This window comes from Sciurus vulgaris (assembly GCF_902686455.1).
Source record: "Sciurus vulgaris genome assembly, chromosome: 5".
NCBI classification, from domain to species: Eukaryota; Metazoa; Chordata; class Mammalia; order Rodentia; family Sciuridae; genus Sciurus; species Sciurus vulgaris.
The window spans coordinates 176,070,031-176,087,506 of NC_136465.1; the positions used below are offsets into that span (position 1 = coordinate 176,070,031).

The 17,476-nt window shown below is 52.4% G+C and overlaps 1 long non-coding RNA gene across 1 annotated transcript; it reads left to right on the forward strand.

The window, feature by feature from the left end:
- Positions 1–2,656: 2,656 nt before the first annotated feature.
- LOC306660973 lies at positions 2,657–13,289 on the forward strand. Its single transcript, XR_013763803.1, has 3 exons — positions 2,657–3,058; positions 9,356–9,503; positions 12,576–13,289. It is a non-coding gene; the product is annotated as an uncharacterized lncRNA (long non-coding RNA).
- Positions 13,290–17,476: the final 4,187 nt, after the last annotated feature.

The window sequence follows — 17,476 nt, forward strand, 5'->3', positions numbered from 1 at the left end:
TGGACACAGACACCAGGGCTGCACTGGCCCCTCTGCTGGTCTGGTACCCAGCACAGAACCTGGGCACTGCTGGTGTGAGCTGAGGGACGTTGTCCAGATGAACACTAGGGGAAGCAGACAGGCCCTGGGCCCAGGGGGCACGTCCACCCCCTGGTTCAACCCATGGGAGGTGGACCGGGGAAGCAGAGGGCAGGCCCAAAGCCTAGGAGTAGGTGGGGAATGCAAATGAGCACTGCCATCATGGAGCACCGCGTGGAGATTCCTCGGAAAACTGAAAAGAGAGCAGCCAAGGACCAGAGACCTCACTACGGGGCTTCTACCCCACAGACCTGGGATCAGAGCGCTGAAGAGACACCGGCAGTCCCGTGTTCAACGCCACACTAGCTCGACAGCCAGAGACCAACCAACCTTAGTGTCCCCCAGAGATGAGTGGATAAAGAAGATGTGGTACAGAGAAGACACAGCCAACACTATTCACCACGTCACTCATGACAGCATGTCCTGGACGCGACTCCAGGACATTACGCTGCACGAAAAGAGCCAGGAAGACGAGTTGTTCTCCCTATTTTTTTAATTTTTATTTTATTTTATTTTATATTTGTGCTGGGGATGGAACCGGGGGGCTCTACCACTGAGCCTGGCATCTCCAGCCTTTTTAATTTTTTTATTTTGAGATATGTTCTCAAAGTTGCTGGGACTGGCCTTGAACTTGAGATCCTTCTGCCTCAGCCTTCCCAGTCACTGGGAGCATGTTCTCACTTATACGTGAGGCTAAAACAATCAGACTCCAACGAGCAGAGTGGAACAGTGGTTACCAGAGGCCGCAGGAGGGAGAGTGACGGCCCAAGGCCACGCAGCCCAGTTAGACAGGGGGACGTGGGGGCTTTCTTTCCATCCTTTCTTTCATTCATTTTTTTTGGTACTAGGGATTGAATCTGGGAGCACTTAACCTCTGAGCCACATCCCCAGCCCTTTTTATATTTTATTTTGAGACGGGATCTTGCTAAATTGCTGAAGCTGGACTCAGCCTCCTGCCTCAGCCTCCCAAGCCGCTGGGATTACAGGGGGTGCACCAGCACCCAGCCAGGTTTTCCTTTGAGATAATATTGCAGAGTGTGGCAGGTTGAATATAGTAAATAATCATGTGTGGTATTACACATTTCAAAATTGCTAAGAAAGCAAATTACAAATGCTTTCACATTAAAAAAAAAAGTATCCAAGGTCCCACAGGACAGGAGAGTAGCAGGAGAGCGCCCTCTGCTCAGCCCCTGCGGCAGGCACAGGTGCTGCCCCTGGACTCTGCTGGAACACAGGCTCAGTCCCCCAGGGCAGGGAGGGTCCCTCCAAAGTCACCAAGACTCAGCACCTCCCAGGTGTTCACACTGCACACGGCTTGTAGCCGTGGCTTAGCGAGCACCCTGGGGACCTGGGGTGGGTAGTGCAGGTGGTGGGGCAACACCAGTCTGAGGGAGGGAGGCCTCTGATCATGGCTACTCAGGCACTGTCTCGACTCCTCTGCCCAGCCAGCCTGCCCCGCTGCACACCCAGTGACCACAGAGGGACTGTGGTCCTGGAACCTGCCACTCCAGATTCAGGTCACTGGGAGGTCAGGGACCTGTCCATTTCATAGATGAAAACACCAAGGCCAAACCTTCCTGCCTTCCTTTGTCTGTGAGACCCACCTTGATCCGAAATCCATCCTTCATATATTTTGTTTTGTACTTTTTTCAGTATGAAAAGAAGTGGGGGTGGGGGCAGCAGGGGAAGTACCAGCAGAAAAATGAGATTGAGCTGGGCGTGTGGTGCACACCTGTGATCTCGGTCATCTTGGAGGCTAAGTCAGGAGTGTCATAAGTTAGAGGCCAGCCTCAGCAACTTTTCTGTTTGTCCCAGGGATTGAACCCAGAGGGTCTTTACCACTGAGCAGCGTCCCCAGCCCTTTTTATTTTTAATTTTGATAAGTCGCTTAGGGCGTCACTCAAATGCTGAGGCTGGCCTTGAACCTACGATCCTCTTGCCTCGGCCTACTGAGTCATTGGATTACACGTGTGCCACCATGCCCACACAGCCTCAGCAATTTAGGCAAGCCCCGTCCCAAAATTTAGAAACACTAAAGGCCTGGGGATGTAGCTGTAAGGTAGAGTGCCCCTGGGTTTATTCCCAGTGCAAAGGAAGAAAGGAAAAAGAAAAAAGAGGAAAGAAAAGAAAAATGAGATGACTACGTAGTGGTGGTGACTCTGGGCACCTGGCCCACGGGCTCTAGGGGGAGGCGTGGCCCACGGGGCGCCCCAGCTTGGTCTGGGTCCGAGGGAAGGAGGCGGTCCTGGTAGACTCAGTCGTAAACACTGAGCTATGGTTAGGGAACTGCCAGTCTCTCCGGGAAGCCCAGGCTGACCCCAGAGCCCGCCTCCCTTCCCCACATCCCTCCCTCGGACGTGGAGTTCTGAGGCGGGGCCGCCTGGGCAGAGGGCCTGGAGGTGGAGCTGGAGCACCGCCCTGAAGAAAGGGAGGAGCCCGGGGGCGGAGACTGAGGCTCCAGAGCCCAGGCACAGAGCTGGAAGCACCGGGCAAGTTGGGGACTTGCCAGGAAGCCGTGGGGTTAGAAGAAGGACAGAGGGGAGGAGCTCCAGAGGAAGCTCTGTTGAGTTGGCCACCACCAGGCAAGTGTGAGCAGGTGCACAGGATGGGCAGCTGACCTGGGGCCACATGCGGCGGGACCAAGGGCTCCCAGTCTGTCGGTCCTGCCTGGTCTGCCCCTTTGGAGTGCGGGCCAAAGCTTCAAGAAGGAGGCAGGAGTCCTGTCCCCGCAGGGCGAGGCCAGCCTCCTGCATCCCCACCCTCAACCCCACCAGGATGGGCTCATGTGCCCCACAGCCTGCCTGTTTCTGTGGCTGTGAAAAAGGACGGGGACGCGGCCTCCAGCCGCAGGGGCTGTGTGAACGTGGGCGTCACCGCGGCTGAGCGGCGACCAATCGCCACGCCCCTCCTCAAGGCGGAAGTGCCTGGTGGGAAGCCCGGCTTGGGAGGGTCCTGGATAGCGAACTCAGCCGGCGTCAAGGTCAGTGTCACAGGGGGATGAGGGCAGGGGCGCAGAGCCTTCCCGGGAAGCCCCGCCAGAGTGGGAGAGCTCCTCCTTCGAGCGCTGCCCTGGGCCGACTGGTCCCAGGCAGGCAGTGCCCACCAGGTTCCCTTGAAGGAGCTGCAGGAGTGAGTGGCAGGTCTGGGTCCTGGGGCCACCGTGGGACCTGGGGGCACGACCTTACCCCAGCCCGGCTCTCTCAACGGTCTGTCCCTGCAGGAAGCTGCCCTCCCCCAGCCACCCCCAGCTCCTGACAGGGGAGCCCTGGCCCTCTCACCCCTGAGCACCAGCCTGGAACCTTCCAGCACCTCCATCAGCATGGGCCCCTCTCAGCCCCCCAGCAGCAGGACAGAATCCCAGCCCCCTGCCCTCCCAGGCCCCGCGGAGCTCACTCGCCACGCCAGCCCTCCAGTTCCAGCTCAGCTCCGCCTGCCCCAGGCACAGGAAGCCTGGTCACCTCTCCCCGCATCAGCTGGGGCCACGCCACATGCCTCACGGTGGCTGTCATCCCTGTCACCCCCACTCGTCATTGCTGCTCTGCCCACCTCACTGACACCAACAAAACAGAACAGGGCCAGCCCTGGTCTCAGTAGTCCATCAGAGACGGGCTGGCTGTGGACAGAGGGCCATCCGCATGTGCTAACAAGGGCCACTCCAATGGAGGGAGCCCCAGGGAAGAAACTGTGCGTGAGCTTCGTCCCCCGGTGGGTTTTGCTTTCTTTTTTGAGGATCACACAGAGTACACACACCTCCGCGTTCCCGACCCAGGACCCCCAGGAGAGCCAGATCCACTGAGGGGGAGACGCCCACTGACCCGGAAGTGCTTCATGAACTGTGAAGCCCCTCTGTCCTGGGATTCCTGCCTGGGTTCTGATCCGGTTCCAGCATGTCCTGCAGGTGACCCAGGGGACGCTGATGCCGGGTGCTCACCCAGGCAGTGGGAATGACAGCGCCCCTCCTCCTCTCGCTGCTAGGTGCGGCGAGGGGACAGAGCGTCCCTACCGCCGGGTGTTGGGCCTTGCCGGCACGTGACAAGCAGACTACACGGTTACTACCGCTTACTGCGCTAAGGACTGGGCACTGCGCATGCCTTCTCACCCGAGCCCCCGGGGTAGGGTGCCGCTGGCTCTGTGCCTGCAAGAAGTGGGCTTCACGAGCCGCCTGGACGGAGGGGTGGAAGGTTCTGCTCGTCTGCGTGCACGCTCACCCTTCACCCGCCCAGAAGCCAGGTCAGCTTGCACTCGTGGGCACAGGAAGCCACAGGCCCCAGCCAGACAGGCCGGCCCGGTCTCCCTCAGAGTGGGCGGCACCAGCTTCCCTGGTCCCCCTGGAACAGGTGCCTGCCTCGGACTCGCCCGGCGGTGGGAACCCTGGCGCTGGCCGGCTCCTCTGAGTCTCTGTGCTTCCCTCCGGGTATAAGCGGCTGGGGGGCTCTGGGGCTTTCTGGCCGTGGGACAGGCTCCCCAGCTGGATCTGAGGGCACAAGTGTGAAGTCCCCCTGTGTCCTGGGATCCTGTCTGGGTCCTGCCAGAGTCTGACCCAGCTGAGCTCTTGACCAGCGTATGTTGCAACAGTTTTTACAAACTTGAAAGTTAGGCTGGGGTGATAGCTCAGTCGGTAGAGTGCTTGCCTTGTAAGCACAAGGCTCTGGGTTTGATCCCCAGCACCCCAAAAAACAAAACAAACAAACAAAAAAAAAAACTTAAAAGTTAGCCTCTCAAGTCGGGCACACCTGGAGTCCCAGCTCTCCGGAGGCTGAGGCGGGAGGGTCCCTTGAGCCCAGGGGATCAGCCTGGGCAACATAGCGGGACCTCACCTCAAAACCAACATTAAAATCCCCTCAAAGAAAACCTGTATATAAATATAACATTATGCATTAGCTTTACTTGTGAAGATATAAATACATGTATGAAGAAAAAGAAGGTATCCTCTCCCTCCAGTCACATGGCCCTAAGCCCCTGGGACCCCCTTATCACCTCTGTGCCCCGTCACTTGCCTCATACCCCACTCAGCAGGACCCAGTCTGCTCCGGGGAAGTCATCTGCACACAGTGACTCCACCCTGGCCTCACATCCCGGCTCCATGGACTGCTTGCTGGCCGCCCTGGCTAGACCCTGCACATCAAATGCCTCCGTTTCTTCCACCTATAACTGGGGACATGATGGGACGTCCCTCATAGGCTTATGGCTGGGATTGGAGAGAATGACAGTTGTAAAGCACTTACTAGGGTGATTTAGCTTTTGATCTTCTGAGAATTCCTGCCTCAGTGTGGAGAGGTCTAGGCATCTGCTCCGGCCAGAGTCTGGGGATCTGTGGGCGAACAGGATTCGGTCCCAGCCCTGGAGTGGCTTCCTCATCTCCAATCTGGAAGACAGGCGATTGCCAACAACTGATTGGAACACTGCTCAGAATCAGCCAGGGCAGCCCCGCTGCAGCCCCAGAGAGGGAAGGGGAGGTGGGGAGGTCTGAACTGGCCTCTGTTGGTGGAAGGACATCACAGCACAGGCCCCTGGCCAAGCACCAGGGAGCTGGAGGCCTCAGCCCCAACTCCTGTCAGCTGGTTCCTGAGAGCAGGTCTGGGCAGGTGGGAGCTAGAGCAGGAAGCCAGGCATCCGTGACTCCGGGAGGCTGAGGGGCCTTGTGCGGCAGGGCGGGTCACGGGACAGCAGAGGTCGAGGCTGGGGGGCAGAGGCTGGGGTGGGGAAGGGTGGCACCCAGGACTCTGTGGCTGTGGGGGGACACTGGGAAGGCTGAGCAAGAAGAGTCCTGGGAAGCAGTGGTGACTTGGGAGGGCCGCAGGGGCATGGCCATCAGCCGTCAATTTCATAAGATGAGGTAAGGAGAGAAGGATGGGGCCTGAGTTCCCCAGAAGACCATCAGCTGACAGATGGGGAAACCGAGGCAACAGGGGTGCCGCTCGCCAAGGCCACACCTCAGCTCCCATCTATCCTTCCAGTTCTCATGGCCCCCACCCCGATAGAGCCAAGACCACCTCCTCAGTGCCCGGATTTGCCCCGGAGGCCCATGGCCAGAGGGCTGGGCTGGTGCTGGAGCAAACTCGCTGACTCAGTGCAGGTTCCGTGACATCGAAGGCAGAGGCAGCTGACGCTCCCCTTGGCAGGTGGGTGGGCTTGGCAGGTACTGATCCTACCAAGCTGGCATGGCCCTCACAGGCCTGTCCCTGCTGGCACTGGGACCTGGGCACCGTATCCCTGCCCCCACATCTGAGTCCACAGTGTCTCCTGATCCCTTTGAGCCTGCAGCAGTCTCCTCCTCTGACCAATCTGGCTCTGCAGGTGGCCAGCTGGCTCCAGGATGCTGCCCAGTCTGATGACAGCTCCTCTGGGCCAGGGCACCTCCGCTGCCAGCTGTGGGCCAGAAGGCTGTGAAGCCCAGAGCAGCTGCCTGTCGGGTCATGCCTGCCCGGCAGGCTCAGGATCGACCTTGGCTCAGCCCTTCCTTTGCAGGTGCCCTCAGCTTCCTCCCACAGCGATCTGGAATGATCTGGAGCTGGCTGGTGCTCTTGTGGAACCTGCACCCAGAGAAGAGCCTGAGTGGTCCTCCTCGTGGGGAGAAGAAAAGCTTCCTGGCTCCGAAAATGGGGGTGGGCAATGGCGGCTGAGTCCTCTGCAGGCCCATGCCCAGGGGATGGGTGGCCGACCCCACGCGACTGGAGGGAGAGATCACTTTGGAGTTTCGTCCCTCGGGTGTGCGCTGTGGGTGAGGACAGGCTGGGCTCCTGCTGACCTGCCCAGGGCTCTGCCAATAGTCCTCCCTGGGACCTGGGCTGCCAAGGGGCATGGTGCCCTGGCAGAGAGGCCAGCACTCATACTGCCCAGGGTGCTGGCCAAGCCCGATGTGGCCTGGTGGCCCAGAGAGCAGGCAGAGAAGGCCATGTATGGACAGCTGAGGAGTGTGGGCAGGGACCAGGCCCTCTTCACTTCTAAGGCTACAAGGGCCTGTCACCTGCCAGGTCAGGCACCTGAGAGAGGCCCTCAGTGCAGAGCCTTCGCCGTGCACCTTGCCCAGCTGGCTGAGGGCCCCGCCTGTTCTCTCTTCTCGGACTCCGTCTCCCCTCCCCTCACCCATGTCTGTGGGTGCTGTGGCCTCCCAGCTGTCTTTCCCTCCTCCCCCATTTTCCCAATGCATAATGGGGGGCCAAGCTCCCCAAGGAGAATCCTCTGCTGCCATGTTCTTCCACGGTTGTGGCGGAGGCAGGAGGGGCTCATGCTGCCTCTGAACGTGTCTTACTCGTGTTAAGAGATAAGCCCTTCTCAAGCAAGGGTCCCGGGCTCTGAAGTCATGAGAAGGTGGCTGCCAGTCCTGGCCTGGCTACTGATGTTCCCAAGCTTTAGGGATCCCTGCCCCAGCTCCCAGCAGGCTGGCCGCCCCTGAAGCTCCCCTCGCCTGCCTCTCTGGGTGACAAGGCACAGCCACCCCACCTCAGGGCTATTTCTAGAGGCAGAGGCCAACAGAAACATCCAAGTCAGCAAGCTGGTATTACCTGTTGCTCCTTATTTGAGGACAGCTATTTGTGTCCTGGCACTTGGATGGCCCAGTAACTCACATCTGCACCCGCCCCCTGGGTCAGCCCAAATGCTCGGCCAGAAGATGGGCCAGCCATTCCTCTTCCACCTGCCTGGGAAGGGGGGCTGAGCGGTCTCCCCATTTGACTGCCTGGAGGCTGCAGGGGTCCTTCCTCCCTCCCTTCTTTCTTTCCTTCCTTCCTTCTTCTTTGCAGTATTGGGGAGCCTAGGGGCGTCTACCACTGAGCTACATCCCCAGCCCTTTGTATTTTGAGACAGGGTCCAAGTTACCCAGGCTGGCCTCAAATTTGCCACCCCCTGCCCCATTCTCCCAAGTCACTGGGATCACAGGCCACGGCGCCCACGCCCGGCTCACTTTGTTTGTCTTGTAAGAATGGAAACCATTCTCCTGCTGGTTTACCTCCACCTGCCCTGCTTCTTCCAATTTCTTCAAAGTGAGGCTTGTTTCCTTCCTCACAATGAGTCCAGGGCACTTCATATAAGACTGTTTAAAAAAGATGAGTAATGTGTTTCTGTGCACTGATTCACAGTGTGGAAATGCAAAGTCCAGGTTTTTCAGTTCACCTTGAACTGTTCCAAACACTGGATTTGGGAGGGAAAGGTGACATCAGAATCACCTTCCTCCCAATCAAATGGTCCCTGTGCTGTACCCCAACACACACATCGATCCTGATAAAGCCCCGACCTGGGTCGTGGCCCTGTAGTCTGTCAGGGCTGCTGACCACCATGAAGGTGAGCCGGTGGCAGCTCACAGGACCTGCTTGCCCCCAGTGGCACCATGGTGACAGATTCTCAGAGGAGGAGGAGCATGAGCCAGGCCGTGGGTGGCAGTCAGGACAGACAGTGGGAGAAATGGGGCTGATCCGGAGACTCCTGGTGTCTGGGGTGACAGGCTGATATGGACACTGATGTCAAGAGCAGTCAGGTTTTTGGACTGGACTCCTGTCCTGACTGGGCCGCCTGCTGCCCCAGAGAGATGCAGGTCCAGGCAAAGTCACAGAAGGCACTTTCTGGTCAAGGTCAGCTGCCTCCTACCAGTGCATCCTGGTAGGATCACTCTGGCTGCCAGGGTCAGCCCGCCACGGGGCTGCCAGAAAAGGGGCCCTTGTGGCATCTGGTGCTAGAGCCACCAGGGCACCAAGGGCAGTGGATTGCCCTGGTGAGCAAGACAGGGGCTTGCAATGGGCATGCTCTGGGCAGTACCAGATGATGGTGTGGATGAGGTGGGACAGGTATCAATGCCCCAGACTGGATGTGTGGCATGTGCCTGGAGTCCCAGGTATTTGGGAGGCCGAGACAGGAGGATCACTTGAGCCCAGTCTGAGCCTTTTGTGAGACCCTGGATCCTAAACAGAATGAAACAAAAGGATAGGTGCTGCTCCCACACACGCATTTCCTCATCAGCAGTGGCAGGTGTGACACAGATGGGCCCACTCGCTGCCCCAGAGAGAGATACAGGTCCATGCCATGTCCCCTCCTCCGAGAAGGCCTCCCTGCCGCATCCCTCTCCCACTGAGGTGGCTGTTCCGTGGAGGTCCTTGGCCCACTAAAGGACGCTCCGGGGCAGCTTGGCTGGAAAAAACAGGAAACTGCTGATCCCCAAGGGTATGTTCTGGAAATGGATGTTCTGCCAAGGCTGCCCAAGGGCGCCTCAGGAGGGACAGAAAGCACAGACTGCTCCCTGGGCTGTTTAAAACTGCTGTTTGTGCCTTTCCAATCTTGCCTGCAGCTCCTGCTTGCTGATGTGATGGGATGCAGCAGCTCAGCGCTCACAGTTACTTTAAACTTGTCTGTGGTTCCGTGTTCCTGAGGACGCACACTGTGTTCACCCTCCTAACAAAAGGAGCCGGTCAGCCTGGGACTTCATCTTGGGTGAGGTCCCCCGGTCCCTGGCTTCAAATGACATTGTCTCTGTCATTCATTCACTGCAACCAGGGCCTGGCTGGTCTGGGGAAGAGGGAATTAGACTGGCCGGGTTCCAGCCCTAGTTCCACCTCTGGGCCGGCAGGGTCCTGGGTGAGTCCCTCAGCTTCTTCACCTGTAGAAGGGTAAAAACACCTCACAGAGTTGCTGTGAGGTTAAACAAGAGCCAGGAAGGGGCGAGTGGAACTCAGTGCCGGAGTCCTTGCCTGGCGCCACAAGGCCCTGGGTTCTGTCCCAGCACCATGCACGCACGCACGCACGCATGCACACGTGTGTAACAGGCACACTTCCTGCTATTCCCTGGTCGCACTAGCTATTATAACTATTGTTGTTAAAATTAACAGTACTGATCACACACCTCTAATCTCAGCCACTCAGGCAGAGGCAGGAGGACTGCAAATTCAAGGCCAGCCTTTGCAACTTAGCAAGACCATTAGCAACAAAACCCTGTTTCAAAATAAAAAATTAAAGACTAGAGATGTAGCTCAGTTGGTAACATACCCCTGGGTTCAAAATCAAAAATTTTTTAAAATCAAAAAATCAAAAATTCTGAAAAAAAAAAAAGGTGAGCCTGTATTTCTGTTAGCGCTCCCATCTTGGGTTATAAATTCATGCGTCTCAACCACCAGCCCATAGGCTCTGGGACACTGAGGCAGGGACCCTGAACGGTTCGTCTCTGTGAGCCCAGCACACTGTCTGGCAAACAATGTTAATAGTAGCAGCAGCAATAATCATGGCAACGCTTGGAACTCTGCTCTGTGCCAGACGCTGCCCATGGGGTGTGGAGACATTCAGCTGATCGCCATGGTGGCCTCCCAGGGAAGACCTCATCTGCATTGCTCTGCCCTGCCTGAGGACACGGAGCCTGTCCGACCCTGAGGCCGGTACCCGTGCCGGCCAAGCCATGTGCCCTCCACTTGCCTGCAGGGGCAGTAGGTGTGAGGGAGAAGGACCGTGGGAGCCCCGTGACTCAGCCACGGGCGAGGGAGATGGGCTCAGGATGTCGGGTCCCAGGCGGCAGGGAGGTCTGCACTGCCCTTCCAGCTCGGGGTCCCGGGCAGGGCTTGGATGCTGGAGGTTCCCTCCATCTAACCCCTTCATTCCAGGAAGCCACAGTTTGAGAATAAAACTTGCCTTATTTATGAGTAAGACCCTCAAAAGCAGGAGGACAGGGCTGGGGCTGTAGCCAGTGGTAGAGAGCTTGCCTTGAATGCAGAGCAAATTGAAGCTAAGTGTGTGCGAGGCGGCCAGCTCGGGGCTGGGAGGGACCTGCAGGCGGGTGCTGGCCTCTGGGCCCCTGTGCGGGGCTCAGCTGTGACATCGGAGGTGGAACCTTATTCTCAGCTTTCAGGCAGGAAAGGTGTATTGTGCCCAAGGTCACAGGGCAGGTCTGGTCCAGATCAGAGGCCTCCAATGAGGCAGGTGGGCTCTGGTTTGTGCACCTTTCCCCCAAGTGTGATGGGTCCCCACTGTAGCCAGTGCCAAGCCTCTGGGTGTCCAGATAGGGTTGGGGGTGGAGCTGGTGTTGGCCCTGCTGACCCCGTCCACGGGCTTGCACTCTTTGTGCTCTGGGCCCCCATTTCCAGGTGAGAGCCGGGCCCTGTGGCGGACTGTGGACTCTGCTTAGTTTTTCCCCTAGTGTAACAGTGTCCCCTTTATGCTTTGAGTATCACTTGCTGCTCTGCCACTGCAACTTATTTTTAAATCAGACATGTTTCTTTCTCTTCCTCCCTGTCACTAATCTCTCCCCTCCCTAATCTTGGGGGAAATAGGAGCACCCTTCTTCCCCATCCGAGGCAGAGTTATCTGTCCTTGAGCACACACCCACCACAGGAACAAAGTAATTCAGACTTCGGGGATGGCACCAGAAAATCTCAGAAATGACCGACTCCCAAATGAACAAGTGAATTACAGCTCCAGACAGAACACATGGAATGTAGCCTTTGAATCACCTCTTTAAAAGCCCCTGCTCCCCTTGATGGGCAGGATTCTGGCACATCAAGGAAGGAGTCCCTGTGCTTCTCCTTTGGAGCAAAGCAATAAAACATCTTTTTTCCTTTTCCTCAAAACTGCATCCTTCTTATTGGATTGGCATCAGGGACAAGCACCAAGCTTTCGATAATGAATTTGGCAACCCCGTCGGGACCTGGGAGCAGCCCCTGCTCCAGCTCTCTTGGGCAGGCCTGGCTCTCCAAGGAACCCCACTTCCGTGCTACGGACTCAGCATGGCCAGCGAAATTGTTAAGAGTCAACTGCAGGAGAGTTAGGGGAAGGGTGAGTTTGCCTCGGGTCGAACCAGAGGTTCTGTGAGTAAGGAGAGGGACTGAGGGGCCGTCCTGGCAGCTGCCAGCTCCTTTCACTTCAGGGAACTCCCAGCTTCCCTCCCTGGACAGTCCAGGTTGCTCCACCATGGTCCACTTTGAGAAAAAGGAAACTGAACCTGGTTATGTCGTGACACCCTTGACCATCTGGTAAGTTCCCGGCGTGCATGCCGAGACCCTGGTTCCTCTTCCTGGGAACATCTGGTTGCATGATTAGGGGTCTGAACAGTCAGGAACTAAGTTGAAGGTGCCAAAAGGCACTGCCTCTGGTGTGCAAGGATAGAAAGGTTAAGAGAGTTTCTCAGCCTGGTCCCAGGCAGTTGCAGGTCATCTTGCTGTGATCCAAAACAAATCCCAGGGAAGCCACCTGGGCCGTAGCAAACTGGCTGAAGAGACCTGGCCTCCGCCCTGGCTTCTAGGCTCTTTTGCCCATGGTGGGAAGGGGGCGGGGTGGAGGCTGTTGGCCACAAAGAATGTGGCAGTAGGTTCCAGCACTGTCAGGTTATGGCCTGGGGACAGGAATAGTCTCACTTTCAGGATCTGACAGGACACCCTATTTGGCCAGGGGATATCCATCCTTGGGGCAGAGCAGTTCTGGCTACGACATTATCCCATCAAACTAAATGCCTGGGGGGACGGGTGGGACAAACAACTGCACCTGGAAAAGAAAACCAGAACAAAGGCCAACCCCTGTTTTGTTGGCAGCCTCTGCAAAGGGATCTCAAGGAAACCTGAAGAGAAGGATGGAGAGGGCTTCCTCCACTGCACAGCAATGTGCCTGTGATAAGGAAGGGCCCAGAAGGAGGCTCGGGGTACAATTCGCAGTCGGGAACTCACTTAAAGTTGATGGCATTGTGATAGTGATAGGGCAGACAGGTCAGGCTCAAAAATATCCTGACTCCAACCCCTTGAAAGTCACCTGGGAAACAAAAGATTAAGGCAGAGCTTTTGCCTATAGCAGGTTGCAAGACCCTCTCCTGGCATAAAATTTGTTGTGTAAGTTAAATACACAGATAAATTCATAAGGATTGTTTCAGAATATGAATTTAAGAAAGGATCTCAAACTAGAAAAGAGATATAAGAAAGTCATAGGTATGGAAATATATTTTAGTATGGAAAATTAGTAGGTAAAACAAATGTTTCTACGTGAGAAAGTTTTTTATATGGTAAATTAATATTCTTGTGCTAAAGTCCAAGAAGAAAGAGGGCAAAACTAAAAATAAACAAGTTGTGAATGTCTAAGTAAGTTGAAGAAGGTTTGTGGAAGGCAAATCTCAAAAAGTCTGGGTATGTGATTAAATTGGCTATACTTAGCACAGTCAGTTATTCAAATTTTAATGTAGTGATGTGAAGTAAATCTGCACAATCATCTGCTCTGAGCTATCAAGATAATTTTCTTGTATCTGTTAGGTTTTATTACATAGGGAAACTAAGTCTTAAAGGAATTAGGGTTTGTGCCAGTTTTAAAGTCTTTTAAATGATTGCTTTGTAACTAGTTAAATTAACAGTTCTTATTTTAGGTTATCAAAATATAGTTGACACCCTAAATTTATGTAACAAGGCATATGTATGCATCTGAGAACTACATCTGTCTAAGCCTTAGCTAAATGTTGTGTAAGTTTATAAAATGAATGTTTATGTTAGTTTACCGGCAAGATAACCAATAAGTGCTCTCTTTGATACATTGTATCTGTCGTAGAAGGGTCACACTGCCATTTGAAGACCTGTCTTATATCTTTTTGCTTGGAGTAAATCTATTTCTGATTCTTAACAGTTTCCTAAATGAATAAGAGATTTAGGACTATCCTTTGATTTTTGCTGGTACTGCCTGTAAACTCAGGGACATGGTTAGTGGCCAAATAACATCAGACAGAAAGCGGCCAAAGCAAATAGGGGAGTAAGGATAGGGGTCAGCCAGGTGACAAGAGTGGAGTTCAGCCATCCTGGCCAGGGGTCATTTGATTGATGTTGCTTCAGCCTTTCACTCAGATGTTTGAGTTTCGACGTTCTTTTCGACCAGTCCAGTTTCATTACTGTAATAGCAGCATTCTTCCCTTAAGAATAGACATGTCCCCCTTTGTCTGCTGTCAGAAGATCTAGCGCTTGATGGTTCTGCAAGGAAACTTGAGCAATAAATATTATTTGTCTTTGTAAGGATGCCAGGGAAGCAGCAGATGCCTCCACTGCCTCTTGGAGTTGCTGTTGTAGCTTTTCAGTGGCGCTGACTGCATAACCGAGTCCTCCTGCTCCCAACCCGGAGGCCACAAGCGAGGCGGCTGGGGAGAGTCCAACCACCACCGGTAGAAAAATGGCCCATCTTACCCTAGGGATGGGATTTTGAGAAAGCCAGATTAATTCAGCTTCACTATGTAGTGTCAACTGAGGAACTAAAATAGAGGGCACGCAGAAAGCAAAGGGCATATTGGAACCTAATTCTTTGGTCAGAACGCCATTACACCAGAAAAAGAATCCTGGAGGGGCAAATATTGGAGAAGAGACTTGTATGGTTCGGTTGCAAGGCACTGAGTTAGAGGAAGCATAACAGTAAGCAAAGTTTCCTGAGGAATTGTGATAAAGGGGAACTCACTCCAAAGATGAAAAGGGGGGGTTCCTTGAGGTTTCGAGGAAGTGTTAAGGAGGGTACTCATAGGAACGGCTGTTAGGGGGGTCCGGTCCAAACCTGCAGAGAAAGCAATCTGAAATGTTACTGACTCTGGAGAGATTGAGAAGTTGAACACCTAGACGTACCAGAGTAAGCCATGAGGAAGGGTTAGCCTGAGGCTGTGTAGCTGCGCTGAGCTGGCATGGATCTCCTTTTCCTGTTCCTGAATGGTTAGGTGAACCTGAGGAATTACCTGAGTATAAACACCCCAGATTTTAAGTGAAGCCACAGGTCGGCTGGCTATGGGCCCTGTGTACACTTTACTGTCAACCCCTGAGGCTCGTCTTTGATGTTGACTCTTATTGCACTCCCCCCGCGGGGCTCTGGGAAACGTCTTTTACAGGCATTTTAGGGGCTCCCTCCATATATGGCGGGCTCTGTCTGGCAGAATGGCTGGTATTGGTCAAATAGGAAGCAAACCATACAGACATAGCAAGAAGAGACAGATATAGTTTTTTTTTAAATGTTTGATTCATTCTGTTATTTTTTCCTTCCCCCACACCCCTCCCACACCTCTTTTCCCTCTATTCAGTCCTTCCTTCCTCCATTCTTGCCCCCCCGCCCCCCATTATGTGTCATCATCAGCAAGATCATTCGTCCTTCGGTTTTTTGAGATTGGCTTATCTCACTTAGCATGATATTCTCCAATTTCATCCATTTGCCTGCAAATGCCATAATTTTATTATTCTTTATGGCTGAGTAATATGCCATTGTATATATACCACAGTTTCTTTATCCATTCATCAATTGAAGGGCATCTAGGTTGGTTCCACAGTCTGGCTATTGTGAATTGAGCAGCTATGAACATTGATGTGGCTGTATCTCTGGAGTATGCTGATTTTAAGTCCTCTGGGTATAGGCCGAGGAGTGGGATAGCTGGGTCAAATGGTGGGTCCATTCCGAGTTTTCTAAGGAATCTCCACACTGCTTTCCAGAGTGGCTGCACTAATTTGCAGCCCCACCAGCAATGTATGAGTGTACCTTTTTCCCCACATCCTCTCCAACACCTATTGTTGCTCATATTCTTGATAATCACCATTCTAATTGGGGTGAGATGGAATCTTAGTGTAGTTTTGATTTGCATTTCTCTTATTACTAAAGATGGTGAACCTTTTTTCATATGTTTGTTGATTGCTTGTAGATCTTCTTCTGTGAAGCGTCTGTTCATACCCTTAGCCCATTTGTTGATTGAGTTATTCGTATTCGTGTAGAGTTTTTTAAGTTCTTTATATATTCTGGAAATTACTGCTCTATCTGAAGTATGAGTGGCAAAGATTTTCTCCCACTCTGTAGGCTCTCTCTTCGCATTGCTGATAGTTTCCTTTGCTGAGAGAAAGCAATTTAGTTTGAATCTGTCCCAGTTACTTGATTCTTGCTTTTATTTCTTGTGCTATGGGAGTCCTGTTAAGGAAATCTGATCCTAAACCAACAAGGTGAAGATTTGGACCTACTTTTTCTTCTATAAGATGCAGGGTCTCTGGTCTGATTTTGACAATATTAATTTTGCCTATCCAAGAACATGGGAGATCTTTCCATCTTCTAAGGTCTTCCTCAATTTCTTTCTTCAGTGTTCTGTAGTTTTCATTGTAGAGATCTTTTACCTCTTTGGTTAGATTGATTCCCAAGTATTTTATTTTTTTGGAAACTATTGAAAATGGAGTTGTTTTCCTCTTTTCCCTTTCAGCTGTTTCATCGCTTGCGTATAAAAATGCTGTAGATTTATGTGTGTTGATTTTATAGCCTGCTATTTTGCTGAATTCATTGATGAGGTCTAGAAGTTTTCTGGAGGAGGTTTTTGGATGCTCTAAATATAGAATCATGTCATCCGCAAATAGTGACAGCTTAAGTTCCTCTTTTCCTATTCGTATTCCTTTTATTTCTTTGGTCTGCCTAATTGCTCTGGCTAGAGTTTCGAGGACAATGTTGAATAGAAGTGGTGAAAGAGGACATCCCTGTCTTGTTCCCATTTTTAAAGGGAATGGTTTCAGTTTTTCTCCATTAAGAATGATGTTGGCCATGGCTTAGAATAAATAGCCTTTACAATGTTCAGGTATGTTCCTTCTATCCCTATTTTTTCTAGTGTTTTCAGCATGAAGGGGTGTTGTATTTTGTCAAATGCTTTTTCTGCATCAATTGAAATAACCATATGATTCTTATCCTTAAGTCTATTGACATGATGGATTACATTTATTGATTTACAAATGTTGAACCATCCTTGCATTCCAGGGATGAACCCCACTTGATCGTGGTGCACAATTTTCTTAATGTTTTTGGATACAGTGTGTCAATATTTTGTTAAGGATCTTTGCATCTATATTCATCAAGAATATTAATCTAAAATTTTCTTTCCTTGATGTGTCTTTTCCTGGTTTGGGTATGAGGGTGATATTAGCTTCATAGAATGAGTTCAGTAGGGTACCCTCCTTTTCTATTTCCTGGAATACTTAGAGAAGTATTGGAATGAGTTCTTCTTTGAAGGTCTTGTAGAACTCGGCTGAGAATCAGTCTGGTCCTGGGCTTTTCTTGGATGATAGATTTTTAATGGCTTCTTCTATTTCATTACTTGATATTGATCTGTTTAAATTGTGTATGTCCTCCTGGTTCAGTTTGGGAAGCGCATATGTCTCTAGAAATTTGTCAATGTCTTCAGTAGCTTCTATTTTGTTGGAATACAGATTTTCAAAGTAGCTTCTTATTATGTTATGTATCTCTGTGGTGTCTGTCATGATATTTCCTTTTGCATCATGTATTTTAGTAATTTGAGTCTTCTCTCTCCTTCTTTTTATTAGTGTGGCTAAGGGTTTGTCTATTTTGTTTACTTTCTCAAAGAACAAACTTTTTGTTTTGTCAATGTTTTGAATTGTTTCTTTTGTTTCAATTTCATTGATTTCAGCTCTGATTTTAATTATTTCCTGTCTTCTACTACTTTTGCTGTTATTCTGTT